This window comes from Gossypium hirsutum, chromosome A13, assembly GCF_007990345.1.
Source record: "Gossypium hirsutum isolate 1008001.06 chromosome A13, Gossypium_hirsutum_v2.1, whole genome shotgun sequence".
NCBI lineage: Eukaryota > Viridiplantae > Streptophyta > Magnoliopsida > Malvales > Malvaceae > Gossypium > Gossypium hirsutum.
In genome coordinates, this window is record NC_053436.1 from 70734086 (window position 1) to 70747802 (window position 13717).

At 37.1% G+C, this 13717-nt stretch overlaps 1 non-coding gene across 1 annotated transcript; it reads right to left on the reverse strand.

The window, feature by feature from the left end:
• Positions 1-447: 447 nt before the first annotated feature.
• LOC121213209 (small nucleolar RNA R71) lies at positions 448-554 on the reverse strand. Its single transcript, XR_005908583.1, has one exon. It is a non-coding gene; the product is annotated as a small nucleolar RNA R71 (small nucleolar RNA).
• Positions 555-13717: the final 13163 nt, after the last annotated feature.

Below are 13717 nucleotides of genomic sequence, written 5' to 3' on the forward strand. Positions count from 1 at the left end.
AGAGGACATTACTGAGGAGATGCAAACAATCAGAATAATCAACTACTTCCTATGAATCCTCCAAATCCAAAACCTGCTCCTCATACTATGTATGATTATGCTAAGCCCACTCTCACTGGGGCTAAATCGAGTATTGTTAGACCTACTATTGCTGCAAATAATTTTGAACTGAAAGCTAACACTATTCAAATGATTCAATAGTTTGTTCAATTTGATGATTTGCAGGATGAAGACCTAAATGCTCATTTGGCTAATTTCCTAAAATTCTGTGATACTTTCAAGATAAATGTCATTTCTGACGACTCCATTCGCCTTCGATTGTTTCCCTTTTCATTGAGGAATAAGGCTAAACAGTGGTTGAACTCTTTACCATGAGGTTCTATCACTACTTGGGACGAAATGACCGAAAAGTTTTTGCTGAAATATTTTCAAGCGGCTAAGACGACCAAATTAAGGAATGATATCTCTTCCTTTGTACATATGGAACTTGAAACTTTATATGATGTATGGGAGAGGAATAAGGACATATTGATAAGGTGCCCTCACCATGGGTTACCCTTATGGCTACAGGTTCAAACTTTCCACAATGGTTTGAACCGCTCAACTAGGCAAATGATCGATGTAGTTGCCGGTGGTACTATAAATAATAAAACACATGAGGAGGCTTATGAGTTCATAGAGGAGATGTCACTGAATAATTATTAGTGGCAAGTCATGAGGACAAAGCCAATAAAAACAGTTGGTGTTTTTAACATTGATGCGGTTACCATGTTGTCAAATCATGTTGAACTCTTAAATAGAAAGATTGATGGTTTATGTGGATCTACATAGGTATATCTGGTGATACAGTGTGACACAAGTGGAGGTGGAATGAGCAATTCAGAGCATCTATCCTATGGTCCTACAATGGAAAATTAGAAAATGAATTATATGGGTAATAATCCTAGACCTTAAAATAATCCTTACAGTAACACTTACAATGTAGGTTGGAGGAGCCACCCAAATTTCTCATGGGGAGGTCAAAGGAATCAAATACCACCACCCCCTTCGGGCTTTCACCAACAACCTTATCGGTAGGAAAAGAAACCAAACCTTGAAGAGATGTTGGAAAATTTTATTTTAGTGTCAAAGACTCGTTTCCAAAACACTGAAACAACTTTGAAAAATCAACAAGCATCGATTCAGGGGCTCAAAAATCAAATTGGGCAGAAGGCCAAATTAGTTTCAGAAAGGCAACAAGGTAGTTTGCCTAGTAACACTAAACCCAATCCAAGAGATCATGTGAAAGTAGTTACATTAAGGAATGATAAAGTGTTAATTGAACTTGAAAAGAAGTTGCCACAAGAGTCTGATAAGGAAAAGTACGAGGTCAAACTCGAAGTGAGTGTTACACCGGTACTCAAGGAATATAAACCACCCATCCCATATTCAATAAAATTGAAGAAAGACTGCATGGATGCACAAATCGGTAAATTTCTTGAACTTTTTAAACATTTTCATATTAACTTACCTTTTGTTGAAGTTATTCTGCAGATGCCTACATATGCAAAATTTTTGAAGGAGCTGTTAATAAATAAAAGGAAGTTTGAAGAGCTGTCTACAGTGGAACTTAACGATGAATGTTCAACTATCCTTCAAAATAAACTGCCAAACAAATTGAAAGGTCCAGGAAGTTTTACTATTCCCTATTTAATTGGTAGTTTAAATATTGAAAAGGCATTAGCTGATTTAGGTGCTAGCATTAATTTGATGCCTTATAAAATGTTCAAGCAGTTTGGTCTTGGGGAACCAAAACCCACTAGGATGAGTATTCAATTCACCGATAGATCTATTAAATATCCTAGGGGTATTATTAAAGATGTGCTAGTTAAAGTAGATAAATTCATATTTCCTGTTGATTTTGTTGTGCTTGACATGGATGAGGATGTTGAAGTACCTTTAATTTTAGGTTGCCCATTTTTAGCCACTGCTAGAGCTGTTATTAATGTAGGTGACGGTAAACTTGTACTTGGGTAGGTGATGAAGAAATTATTTTTAAAATCTATGATGCCATGAGACTCTCTAGAGAACAAGATGATTCCTGTTATTTTATTGATTCGATTGACCATGTTAGTCAAGATTCTTCACAGGAAATTGTTCACAAGGACACGTTGGAACTGTGTCTTGTTCAAGAAGAGGAGGTAGATGATGATAATGTTGTGATAGGTAAGAAAAATGTAGAGTTAAATTCTAATGAGTATTCATTGAGATAGAAGAATTATGAGGGCATTGTAAATGATGAATTAAAATTAAAACCCTTTATTGAAGAAACTCTTAAATTAGAACTAAAGCAATTACCTAATCACTTAGAGTATACATTGCTTGGAAATAATTCTACATTGCCAGTGATTATTGCATCAGATTTATAGCAAAACGAGAAAGATGAGTTACTTCAAGTATTGAAGGAGCATAAAAGAGCCATTACCTAGAAGATTTTTGACATCAAAGGGATCAGTCCTTCTTTTTGCACCCATAAAATTTTAATGGAGGATGAATACAAACCATGTGTGCAAGCCCAAAGACAACTGAATCCTAGCATGAAAAAAGTTGTTACGGCCGAGGTAATTAAACTTCTAGATGTTAGAGTTATTTATCCTATTTCTAATTGTTCTCGGGTGAGTGCTGTACAGGTTGTTCTTAAGAAAGGAGGCATGGATATTGTGGCTAACGAGAAGAATGAGTTGATCCCAACAAGAACAGTCACGGGATGGAGGGTCTGCACTGACTACAGAAAGTTGAATGATGCCACGAGAAAATATCACTTTCCTTTACCATTCATTGATCAAATGTTGGAAAGATTATCTGGGCACATGTATTATTGCTTCCAAGATGGACTCTCTAGCTACTTTAAAATCCTAATAGCTCCCAAGGATCAAGAAAAAATGACATTTACATTTCTATACTGTACTTTTTCTTATCGAAAAATGGCTTTTGGATTATGTAATGCTCCTGCTACTTTTCAGCAATGCATGTTGGCTATTTTTGATGAACTTGTAGAAGACATTATAGAGGTATTTATGGAAAACTTTTCGGTATTCCGTAATTGTTTCCATCTGTGCCTTAGAAATTTAAAATGAGTTCTAATGAGATGTGAAGAAAGAAAACTTGTACTTAATTGAGAAAAATGTCACTTCATGGTTCGTGAAGGGATTGTGCTAGGCCATAAAATTTCTAGTAAAGGGATTGAGGTTGATAGAGTGAAAATTGAAACAATTGAAAACTACCTCTCCTTAGTTCAGTTAAGGCTATTCGAAGCTTTTTAGGACATACTGGATTTTATAGAAAATTTATTAAATATTTCGCTAAAAGAGCTAAGCCTTTAACGAATTTGCTAGAAAAAGATGTGCCTTTCATTTTTTGTTAGAAATTGGAAGCATTTAATACTCTTAAAGATAAACTAATTAATGCTCCGATTGTAGTTGCACCTAATTGGAATTTACCCTTTGAGATAATGTGCAACGCGAGTGATTTTACAGTAAGTGCAGTCCTTCGACAGTGAAGAGACAAGCAATTCCAATCGATCCACTATGCTAGCAAGAAATTGACAGTCACACAAGAAAACTACACAACTACTAAAATAGAATTGCTAGCTGTGGTTTTTGCATTCGATAAATTTAGACCATATCTAAATTATCTAAAGTTGTCTTTTACATTGACCATTTGACTATTCATTATCTCCTTACAAAAACAGATGCAAAACCTCATCTAGGAAGATGGATTTCATTATTGCAAGAATTTGACTTAGAAATCCAAGATAAGAAAGGAGCTAAAAATCTTGTAGCAGATCACCTCTCCAGGTTAGCGAATTCACATCTCAACGAGCTTGATGAGAATGAGATAAATGACTCGTTTACTGAGGAACAACTTTTGGTTATAACTGATTCTGAAGTTCTTTTGTTTGTGAATATTGCGAATTATTTAGCGGCTAACATCTTACCAAAGGGATTGACACATCATCAAAAGAAGTGATTTTTTTACAATGTGAAAAATTATTTTTGGGAAAATCCCTTTCTTTTTCGTGTATGTGCAGATCAAATAATTGGGAGATGTGTTACGAAATTAGAAGGTAGTAAAATATTAGAACACTGCCACTCAGGACCAGCAGAAGGACACTACAGTGGGACTAGAACAGCACATAAAGTGCTTGAGTTAGGTTTTTATTAGCCTACACTGTTTAAAGATGCTAGCAGGTGTGTTACTTCTTGTGATAGATGCTAGAGAACAGGTAACATTTCTAAACGTGATGAAATGCCTCAAATTTATATGCTTTAATTTGAAATATTTGACATCTAGGTACTGATTTTATGGGTCCATTTCTGACTTCGTATGGTAATAAATATATCCTAGTAGCGGTCGATTACATGTCAAAATGGGTGGAGGCTCAAGCTTTACCTACAGATGATGCTAGAGTAGTAGTTAGGTTTCTCAAGAAGCTCTTTTCTCGATTCTAAACACCTAGGGCAATTATTAGTGATAGGGGTACACATTTTTGTAATGCTCAATTTGATAAAATACTTAGGAAATATGGAGTGCATCATAGGACAACTACCCCTTATCACCCTCAAACTAGTGGACAAGTCGAGATCACAAATTGAGAGCTTAAACTCATCCTAGAGAAAATCATAGAATCAAATAGGAAGGATTTGGTGATGAAAATAGATGACGCATTATGGGCATATAGAACTACTTTCAAAACACCTATAGGAACATCTCCTTACAAACTTGTTTATGTGAAAAGTTGTCATTTACCATTTGAGTTAAAGCACAAAGCATTTTGGGCTATAAAAATTTTAAATTATGATCTCCAACTTACAGGTGAGAAGAGATTGATGCAGCTGAACGAGTTAGATGAATGGCGAGTGAACACTTATAAGAACACACAATTTTACAAAGAAGTGACAAAGTGACGCCACGATGTCGTTTAAGGCAGCCTAAACAATTTGAAGCTAAAGATCTTGTCCTCTTATATAATTCAAAGCTCAAGTTGTTTGCCGAAAAGCTGAAATTGAGATGGTCAGGCCCATTCATGGTACAAATCATTTTCCCTTACAGTACAATAGAGGTAACTCACCCAAAATATGACACATTCAAGGTAAACAGCCATCGACTTAAACTTTATAATGGTGAGGATTTTAGGAATGATAGAGAGGAGCTTCAGCTCCGTGAATCTTCGTAATTGTACGTGTGAGGTAAGTCGAGCTTAGACTTTAAATAAGCGCTTCTCGAGAGGCAACCTGAGTACTAACACTGCTAATTTTCTAACTTTTATTTCATATTATTATTTATTTAAAACTAACAACATTAAAATACAGGTTTTTGACCCACACGACCTGGACACATGGGCATGTCCTGGGCCGTGTGACTTAACATGGGCGCAATAATGAGTTACACGGCCGTGCGATATGGTTGTGTGAACCACATGGCTTGGGCACATGGGCATGTCCTTGGTCGTGTGAACCTTGGTACTTAGTTTTTAATTTTAAAAGAAATTGATAGAGAGTTACACGACCTGGCGACACGGCCGTATGACCCACAAGGCCATGACACATGGGCGTGTCTTTGGCCATGTGAGCCCTGAAGCTTAAAAGCCCAACAATCGATAGAAACATGGGTTAAAGTAGTCTACACGGGCGTGCGACACGGTCGTGTCCTAGGCCATGTGAAAACTGGAGCTTAATTTTTTTAAAAATTAAAACAAGTCAGAAAGTTACACGAGCAAGGCACACGACTGTGTGTTCAGTCACATGGGCGTGTGGTAGGTTACACGGGCATGTCTTAGGGTGTGGAAGACTGGACTAAAATTTTAAATCGGACACGGGCTATACAGAGACACATGGCTGTGTGGCCCAACACAGGCTCCACATGATCGTGCCCCTTTTTAACCCCTGAACACTAATTTTAATCCCTATTTTGTCTTTTTCTTCAAAATTTTCACCCCTATTCATTCCAGCCATCGACTGCCCTAACACCACCTCTCTTCTCTGGCCACTAAACTGACCCCCTCCCTCGACCATGTTCCCAATCCGGTTGCCATCTGCATCCACCTTAAACCCTCGACCTCTTTCCGCTTCCCCTAGCACCCACACACACAACTCATCCATCCCCATCAGCACTGTACAACACCGCCCCCTCCGTGCGCACACCATGCCCCCAAACCTGTCCCCCTAGCACCGCCCCTCCCTTCCCCTCTCCCTCATTTGTCCCAAACCCCGATCCACCACCGTCCGTGTCTACTCCGACGAACTAATAGTCGGTTTCCCCATATTCTTTATTTTCTTTTCTTTAAATTTTTTATTTTCTTTTATTTATTTATTTATTTACTGATTATTTGGATTTTTTCATTTTCTATTGATTATTATTCTGCGAATTCCAGTTTTATTATTCCTAATCATTATTTTTGATAATTTCCTATTTCTTGATTCACATCATTCTATCAATTGTTTAGGATAGCTTGGGTTCGTGATTTTTCTATATTGATTCTTGTTATTTCTTCATAGATCTTTTTGATTTTCTTGTGAATTTGGTTCGTCATTAATTATGTTAGTTTAATATTTACTTATTTTTATTATTCAGTGCATTAATATATCCCTGTTAGTCAAGTATGTTATATCTTTTTGCTATATTTTTGGCTGATTATTTTCGCAGGCCGTTAGTCTAGATTAATATGCTGTTCACTCTTGCCTGCTTAGGTATTAGTGCATTTAGGAATAGATTCTACATCTCAGCCATTTCTATTTAATTACACTAGGGTCTTTCAAGTCATATTCCTGTCTTATTCTCATGTTTACTTATAGGTTTCTAGATGTATTTGATTGGTGATGTTTTTATTCCTATTTTACTGCTATTGGAATATTTTATTTTTCAGGGACACCATGACGAACACTTATGGGAAGGCTAAGACCGCCGTCACCGCTCCAAAAAATTGGAAAGGCCTTGGTGGGACCTCCTCCTTGAACATATCTATCGAGGTCTGCCACCATTATCTCTGATTCCCGGTGAGCCCCTAGGTCAGTTACTTCGATAGCGACCACTCAGTTTAGGCCGCTGCATTGATTGGGCTGCACTGGAGCAGGTCTACCTAGCTGATGAGGTTCGCACTTTTATTGCTACAGCTCTGTGGGATAGATTCTTTGCTGTCACCGAGCCCACCTACATAGAGCTGACATTAGAGTTCTATTCGACGTTTATGGTTCAACAGGTTATGACAGTTCACGACGAGCCTAGTACCATCAGTTTTTGACTTGGTGGGTTGATACGCCACATGAGCGTTCCCGAGTTTGACGCTGCTATGGGGCTTTACAGTGATGAATTTATGAGCACCGAGAACTTTTTTAGACTCCATCAACACATCCATTATTCACCATCACGATGTTGGACCGAGCTTATAGGGAGTCAGATACTTTATAACCCTAGTCGCTCGAAGGCGACTTCTCTCCCACAGGCCCTACGATACCTTCACGCTCTTCTAGCTCATATGTTGACAGGTCGAAGAGAGAGCACAGGAGTGGTTAGTACTTATGATGCCTATTTTCTGTGGATCATGGCTGTCAGACATGTCTTTGATTTGGCGTACTTCATCATGCGCGCCTACTGAACACCACAAGAAGGCCCCATCTGTCTTGGCCCTTATGTGACTGACCTCGCTTAACACTTTGGTTTACTCGACACATCAGAGCAGTCCTCGACAATTACCCTCGTCGGCCAGATGACCCCTTGAGGCATCTCGAGCATGATCCACATGAGGATGATCGAACGGCGATGTGGAGTGGATCCCCCTAGTACAGACTATTCTAGTCTAACGTTTAGCATGACCTAGAGGACTTCACTGATGATGTTCCTCCCTACTACGATGATCCACCTCCACCACCACCTTCGAGTCACTGCCCTACTCATTCTACTGCGACCTTCGCGGATCTATCCGAGTGATTTACTCGTTTTGAACAACATCATTTTCAAAGGTTCGACAGCATTGATGCCACTCTGCATCAGATTTTCCAACATCTCCATATTGTTCCTCTAGCGTCACTGGCTCGTGACACCGATCAGTCTGATGATGAGGACCATTGAGTCCATTTGTCTTTATGTTTATTGTTATTGTTATTTTTCTTTTTCTTTTTATGATTATTTTGTCTTTATATTTTGAACTCTATTTTTCTTTAAAATAATTGTTCCTAATCGAGCTTTAATCCTTTAATCCTCTTCAGTAATTGTGTTAATTTTCTTATCAGTTGCTCATAATCATGCACTCCCTCTACATCTATCTACAATTTTATTTTTCACTATTTTGGGAATTTCATCCATTATTCAGGGCAGTTTTATTTTTCTCCCTCTCTTATGATATTCTATTGTGATTATATTTTTTTTACATTGAGGACAATGTACATATTAAGTGTTGGGAGGTTATTTATATGATTATTTGAAAATCCCTAAATTATACCTTGTGCTTAAGTATTTTTCTTATATTACTATTAGAATGAATTCTTATTGATTTGTGATTATCATTGATGTGTTTTAGATTAATTTCATAGGTAATTGTGCATTGGTTGTTTAACCTTTAAGACACTAGAGAATCAAGCATGATAAGTCTATTTTCAGAATTAAAATTTTCTAGGTTGTTTCCCTAAATTTAAATATTACCTTGAAGTTTGAGATTTGCAAGATCAACATCAAAAACCATAATTTTTGTGAGATTCTGAGCCTTTAGAGCATATACTTTTCTTACTCACATTATTATTGGTTATGAGTGTGTCAATATTGATTTGTTATTCTAGAACTTGCTTCAATTATACATGTTAAGACCACACCTTTGATTTGATCTACTGAGATGATAAAGGCACCTAGGTTTTAACCCACTTATCCCATAATCCTACCTTCATATTTAACCCCTAGTGAACCCCCTTTTAAGCCTAACAAATCGTTTCTTGATTTACCCATTAATATTAACCCATAGCTCATTTTTGATTCATTGAGAATTGTTTCCCCTTTTGTTGACTCCCTTTTTGTCGAGATTTGATTTGGTTAGTTGCTTAACTATGTTCTTCTATTTCACTTGTTAAATTTTCTCTTAGTATCCATTATTCTTGATAAAAAAAACGAAGTGAAAAAATAATAATAATACATTTATGTCAATTATTACTAGTTTTATGCTTTTGAGCTTAAGTAGTTAATTTCATATTCTGAAAAGAAGCTTGTGTTATTCTTTAATAATTTCGATTGATGTGATTATTCAGTGTTAGTTTCTTTTTCTGGTTAGGTAATTTATCAATTCAATCTCGATTCTAACCTTTTTTTTTAGCCTTTATCCATACCTTTAATCCAAGCCCCATTACAACCCTGTAAAGACCTTTTGATTTGTGTATCATACCATTTTATAGTGGTGAAGATTTGATTTTCATGCAAGCCTATGGTAATGAGTTTTCATATTTGACTTTTGAGTGTTTATTTCTAAACCTTAAACACTTTCAGTGATTTGAGTGAATCTTTAGTGAGGATGTTGATTCTTGTTAATATTTGAATTAAAGGTAATTATTTAGATAAGGGGAAATACCTATGTTTTCATGTTTTAAAATGTTAGACTTGGATTGCTTATGCTTTTGGTGCTCTTTTAGTTGAATTATCAATGTAAGATTATTTGTGAGTTATGATAAAACATTATTGATGAGAATTATAAATTGAGAAAGTTTAATTTTAATTATAAGTTGAGGATTTTTCTTGAGGACAAGCAAACGCTTAAGTGTGGCGATATTTGATAAACCATAAATGTAACACATTTTTGGATGATTCAATACATAAATTAGTGAATTTGATGGTCCTAATCCTTTAATTTCCTATTTATATACTTAGGTGAGCATAAGGGAGCAAAAGAGGCAGAAAACGGGCCAAAATCGGACAAAACAGGCTATCTTTAAGATCCATACAGCCAAGCCAATCCCACACGGGACGCCCATGTGCCAGCCTATGTTGATATCGCTCCCTGTTTCCAAAACATACGAAAAAAAACCAATTTTTGAGGTTTCTGAGCATTCCAAAGTTTATAAATACACACTAGAAGAGGACTTAAGGGAGCACGTAGAGTAGAACGTAGAAATTACTCGAAGAACGCCAACGGATTCAGCTCGGAAGAAGGATCTCCTTCAAGATTGAAGATCTTCGTTCCATTTCTCTCGAAGTTTTTGGGTTTCTTTATGTTTCGTTGTTTTCCTATTTTTGAGATGTTTTCTTCATACAGTATGAACTAAATTCCCTAAATGCCTAGGGAAGATGAAACCTAAGATGGATATTATTATTTGATTTTTTCTGAATTACATGATAAATATTTGTTCTTGATCTTAATTATGTGTTCTTATTTCATGGTTTTAATTTTTTTCAGGATATTAATTCATAATTGATGTGCTTATATAGTGGAGAAAAGGTCCCTGTTTAAGAGTAGATCTCGCATAATTGCGTGGAGTTGCATGCAACCCTAGAAATAGGGTAACATAAATCTACCAGATTAGAGCAAAATCTAATAGAGAAATCCATAAATCGAGTTAATGCGATGATAGGGGTTTCAATTAGAAAGAGATATTAATATAATTTAGGGATTTCTATGGATCAAGTCAAATGAATAAATCGTTTAATTCAGATTTAGAATAATAAGTGAAGTCTAGGTGGATTTTTTCTTGGGTATTATCTCTCTCATAAGTTTTCTTTGATTATTTTCCCAATTCGCTCACTGTCGCTTAGTAATTAGTTAGTTTAATTTTAGATTAAAAACAACCCTTCAATTTATAGGCTAGATAATAAAAAAGATAGTAATTTCTAGTACTTTTAGTCCTCGTGGATACAATATTCTCGACTCACTATAGCTATACTACCATTCAATAGGTACGCTTGCCTTTGTCGTATTTTAGTTAGTTCGTGACATCATCAATGGTCTTACTTATTTTTCAACCAACGAACTTCATCATCACATAAATAGATAGGTATTAAATCACAAAATCAACAACTACTTACTTTAACTAAATAATGAACTCACCTGAACAGAAATGACTACGAAAATGAAATCGACGACTATTTCTCTACTTTGGCCCTTCGTGATTTGAGTCTGATTGATTTCTTTATTGATCTAAATAATAATTTTCATTCAATTATTCCATTCAAAAATCTCAAATAATTAAATTTAAACATATAAGCCCTTTCATTATAAAAATTACTTTCAAATTTTACCTTTTGTGCAATTCAGACCCTAAACCCAAAACTTTTAAATTAATCACATTTAATCAAAACCCATGCTAAACCAATTTCTTATAGACTCACTAAAGCCCATATTTATCATTATTTCACCAAAATTCCATGAAATTTTACTATTTTAACAATTAAATCCTTAAACATTAAAATTACAAAAAATCACTAAAGGCTTTTATGATCAGCGTAAGTGATACACTTCTCACCGTACAAGTAATGCCTCCAGATTTTTAGAGTAAAAACCATCGCGACTAACTCCAAGTCATGCGTAAGGTAATTCGCTTCATGGGTTTTAAGTTGACAAGACGTGTAAGCAACCACCTTACCCTCTTACATCAACACATAGCCCAAACCAACGTGCGATGCATCGCTAAAAACAATGAATTCCTTCCCAGATTCTGACTGTATCAAAACAGGGGCCTCAGTCAGAACCTTCTTCAGTTTCTTGAAACTTTCTTGCTGCCATCAGTCCAATCAAATGGTATTCCTTTCCGCAACAACTTAGTCAGAGGTGCAGTAATTAGTGAAAAGCCCTCCATAAAACGTCTGTAATATCTACCCAGACCCAGAAAACTTTGAATCTCAGATACGGTCTTAGGTGGTTTCCAATCCAGAATAGCCTCAATTTTTTGAGGATCAACCCTAACCCCCTAGACTGATACCGCGTGACCCAAAAATGTCACGAAGATGAGCATCATGTTCTTCCTTAGTTCTCGAATACACCAGAATATCATCTATAAATACTATCACGAACTGATCCAGATAGGGCTAGAACACTCAGTTCATCAAATCTATAAAGGCAGCTGGTGCATTCGTCAGCCCAAACGGCATCACTAGGAACTCATAATGACCATAATGAGTCCTCAATGCTATCTTGTACACATTAGTCTCTCTAACTCTCAGCTGATGATACCCAGAATGAAGATCTATTTTTGAAGAAAACTAAAGCTCTACGCAGCTGATCAAATAAATCATCTATCCTCGGCAAAGGGTACTTATTCTTGATAGTCAGTTTGTTCAACTACCGATAGTCGATGCACATATGCATAGATCCATCCTTCTTCTTTACGAACAACACTGGTGCTCCCTATGGAGACACACTGGGTCGAATGAACCCTCGGTGCAATAGTTCTTGAATTTGAGCTTTCAACTCCACTAGCTCCTTTAGTGCCATCCTATAAGGGGCGATGGACACTGAAGCTGTTCCCGCCAGGAGCTCAATACCAAACTTGACCTCGCGGCTCGGAGGCAACCCCAGGGAGTTCATCAAGAAATACATCAGGAAAATCCTTAACAGTTCTAATACCGTTGACTGAAGAATCCTCAGAATCAGATACACCAATGTAAGCTAAAAATGCCTCATAACCCTTACGAACATATTTCTCAGCCCTCGGTGCAGAGAATACATTTGATAGATAATCCCTTCACTCCATAATCACAACCACCACCTCATCCTAAGTAGTCTTTAACACCATACGCTTAGCAGCACAATCCAAACTTACATGGTATTTAACCAGCCAATCTATCCCCAAGATAAGGTCGAACCTTAAACCCTAAACCTTAAAATTTAAACCCTAAACCCTAAACCCTGAACCTCCATCAAATCCACTAGAAAAATTACTTCGCGGACCTCTAGGGGCACATCCCTGAACAACTTACTGACTGTCCTAGTGGACTTATCATAGTCATCTCACTAACAGTACTCACACATAAGATACCCAAAGTTCTGGACACAGTCCATGCAATTTATGAGTGCGTAGACCAATATCGATCAAGGCAGTATAAGGTACATTATGGATTAGAAACGTACTGGTTATAACATCTGGGGTATCTTCGTCCTCTCGGTGATTTGCAGTGTATAATAGAGCTGTCTACCTCGCCTCAGTATTACTAGCACCTCTGTTTGGTGCTCTATGACCTCGCCCCGTACCATTTCCTGCTCTGGCCTAACCATGGCCTCTTGGTGGCTGCTGAACACCTCTCGCTGGTTGTACATAACCCTGTCATGCATCTTGCATCTAAACTGGTCTCTGAGGACAATTCTTAATTTGATGCTTCATAGACCTACATCTGAAATACGCCCTAATCTTCTTCCAGCACTCACCCAATGATGTCTCCCACAATCTGCACAAGGCTACGATCTCGCAATAGGAACCCCAGCTCGGATTGGCCCATCAAACTTGGCCTTCTTTTTAGACCCACCAAAAGAATCTGAGGACTCTGAATCCCTCTTATTTCTACCCCTATCTTTTTCTCGATTCTTGCACTCAGATCGCTTCACATCCTCAGCGATATTCTCCTTTTCTACAAGGGTAGCAAAATCTTGCTCCCTCTGCAGAGCTATCAGGTGTCGTAACTCATCTTGGAGGCCGTCCTCCAAACGCACACAGCATTCATATTCAGTCGCCATTATCCTATGAGCATAGCAGCTAAGTCATAAGAACTCTGCCTC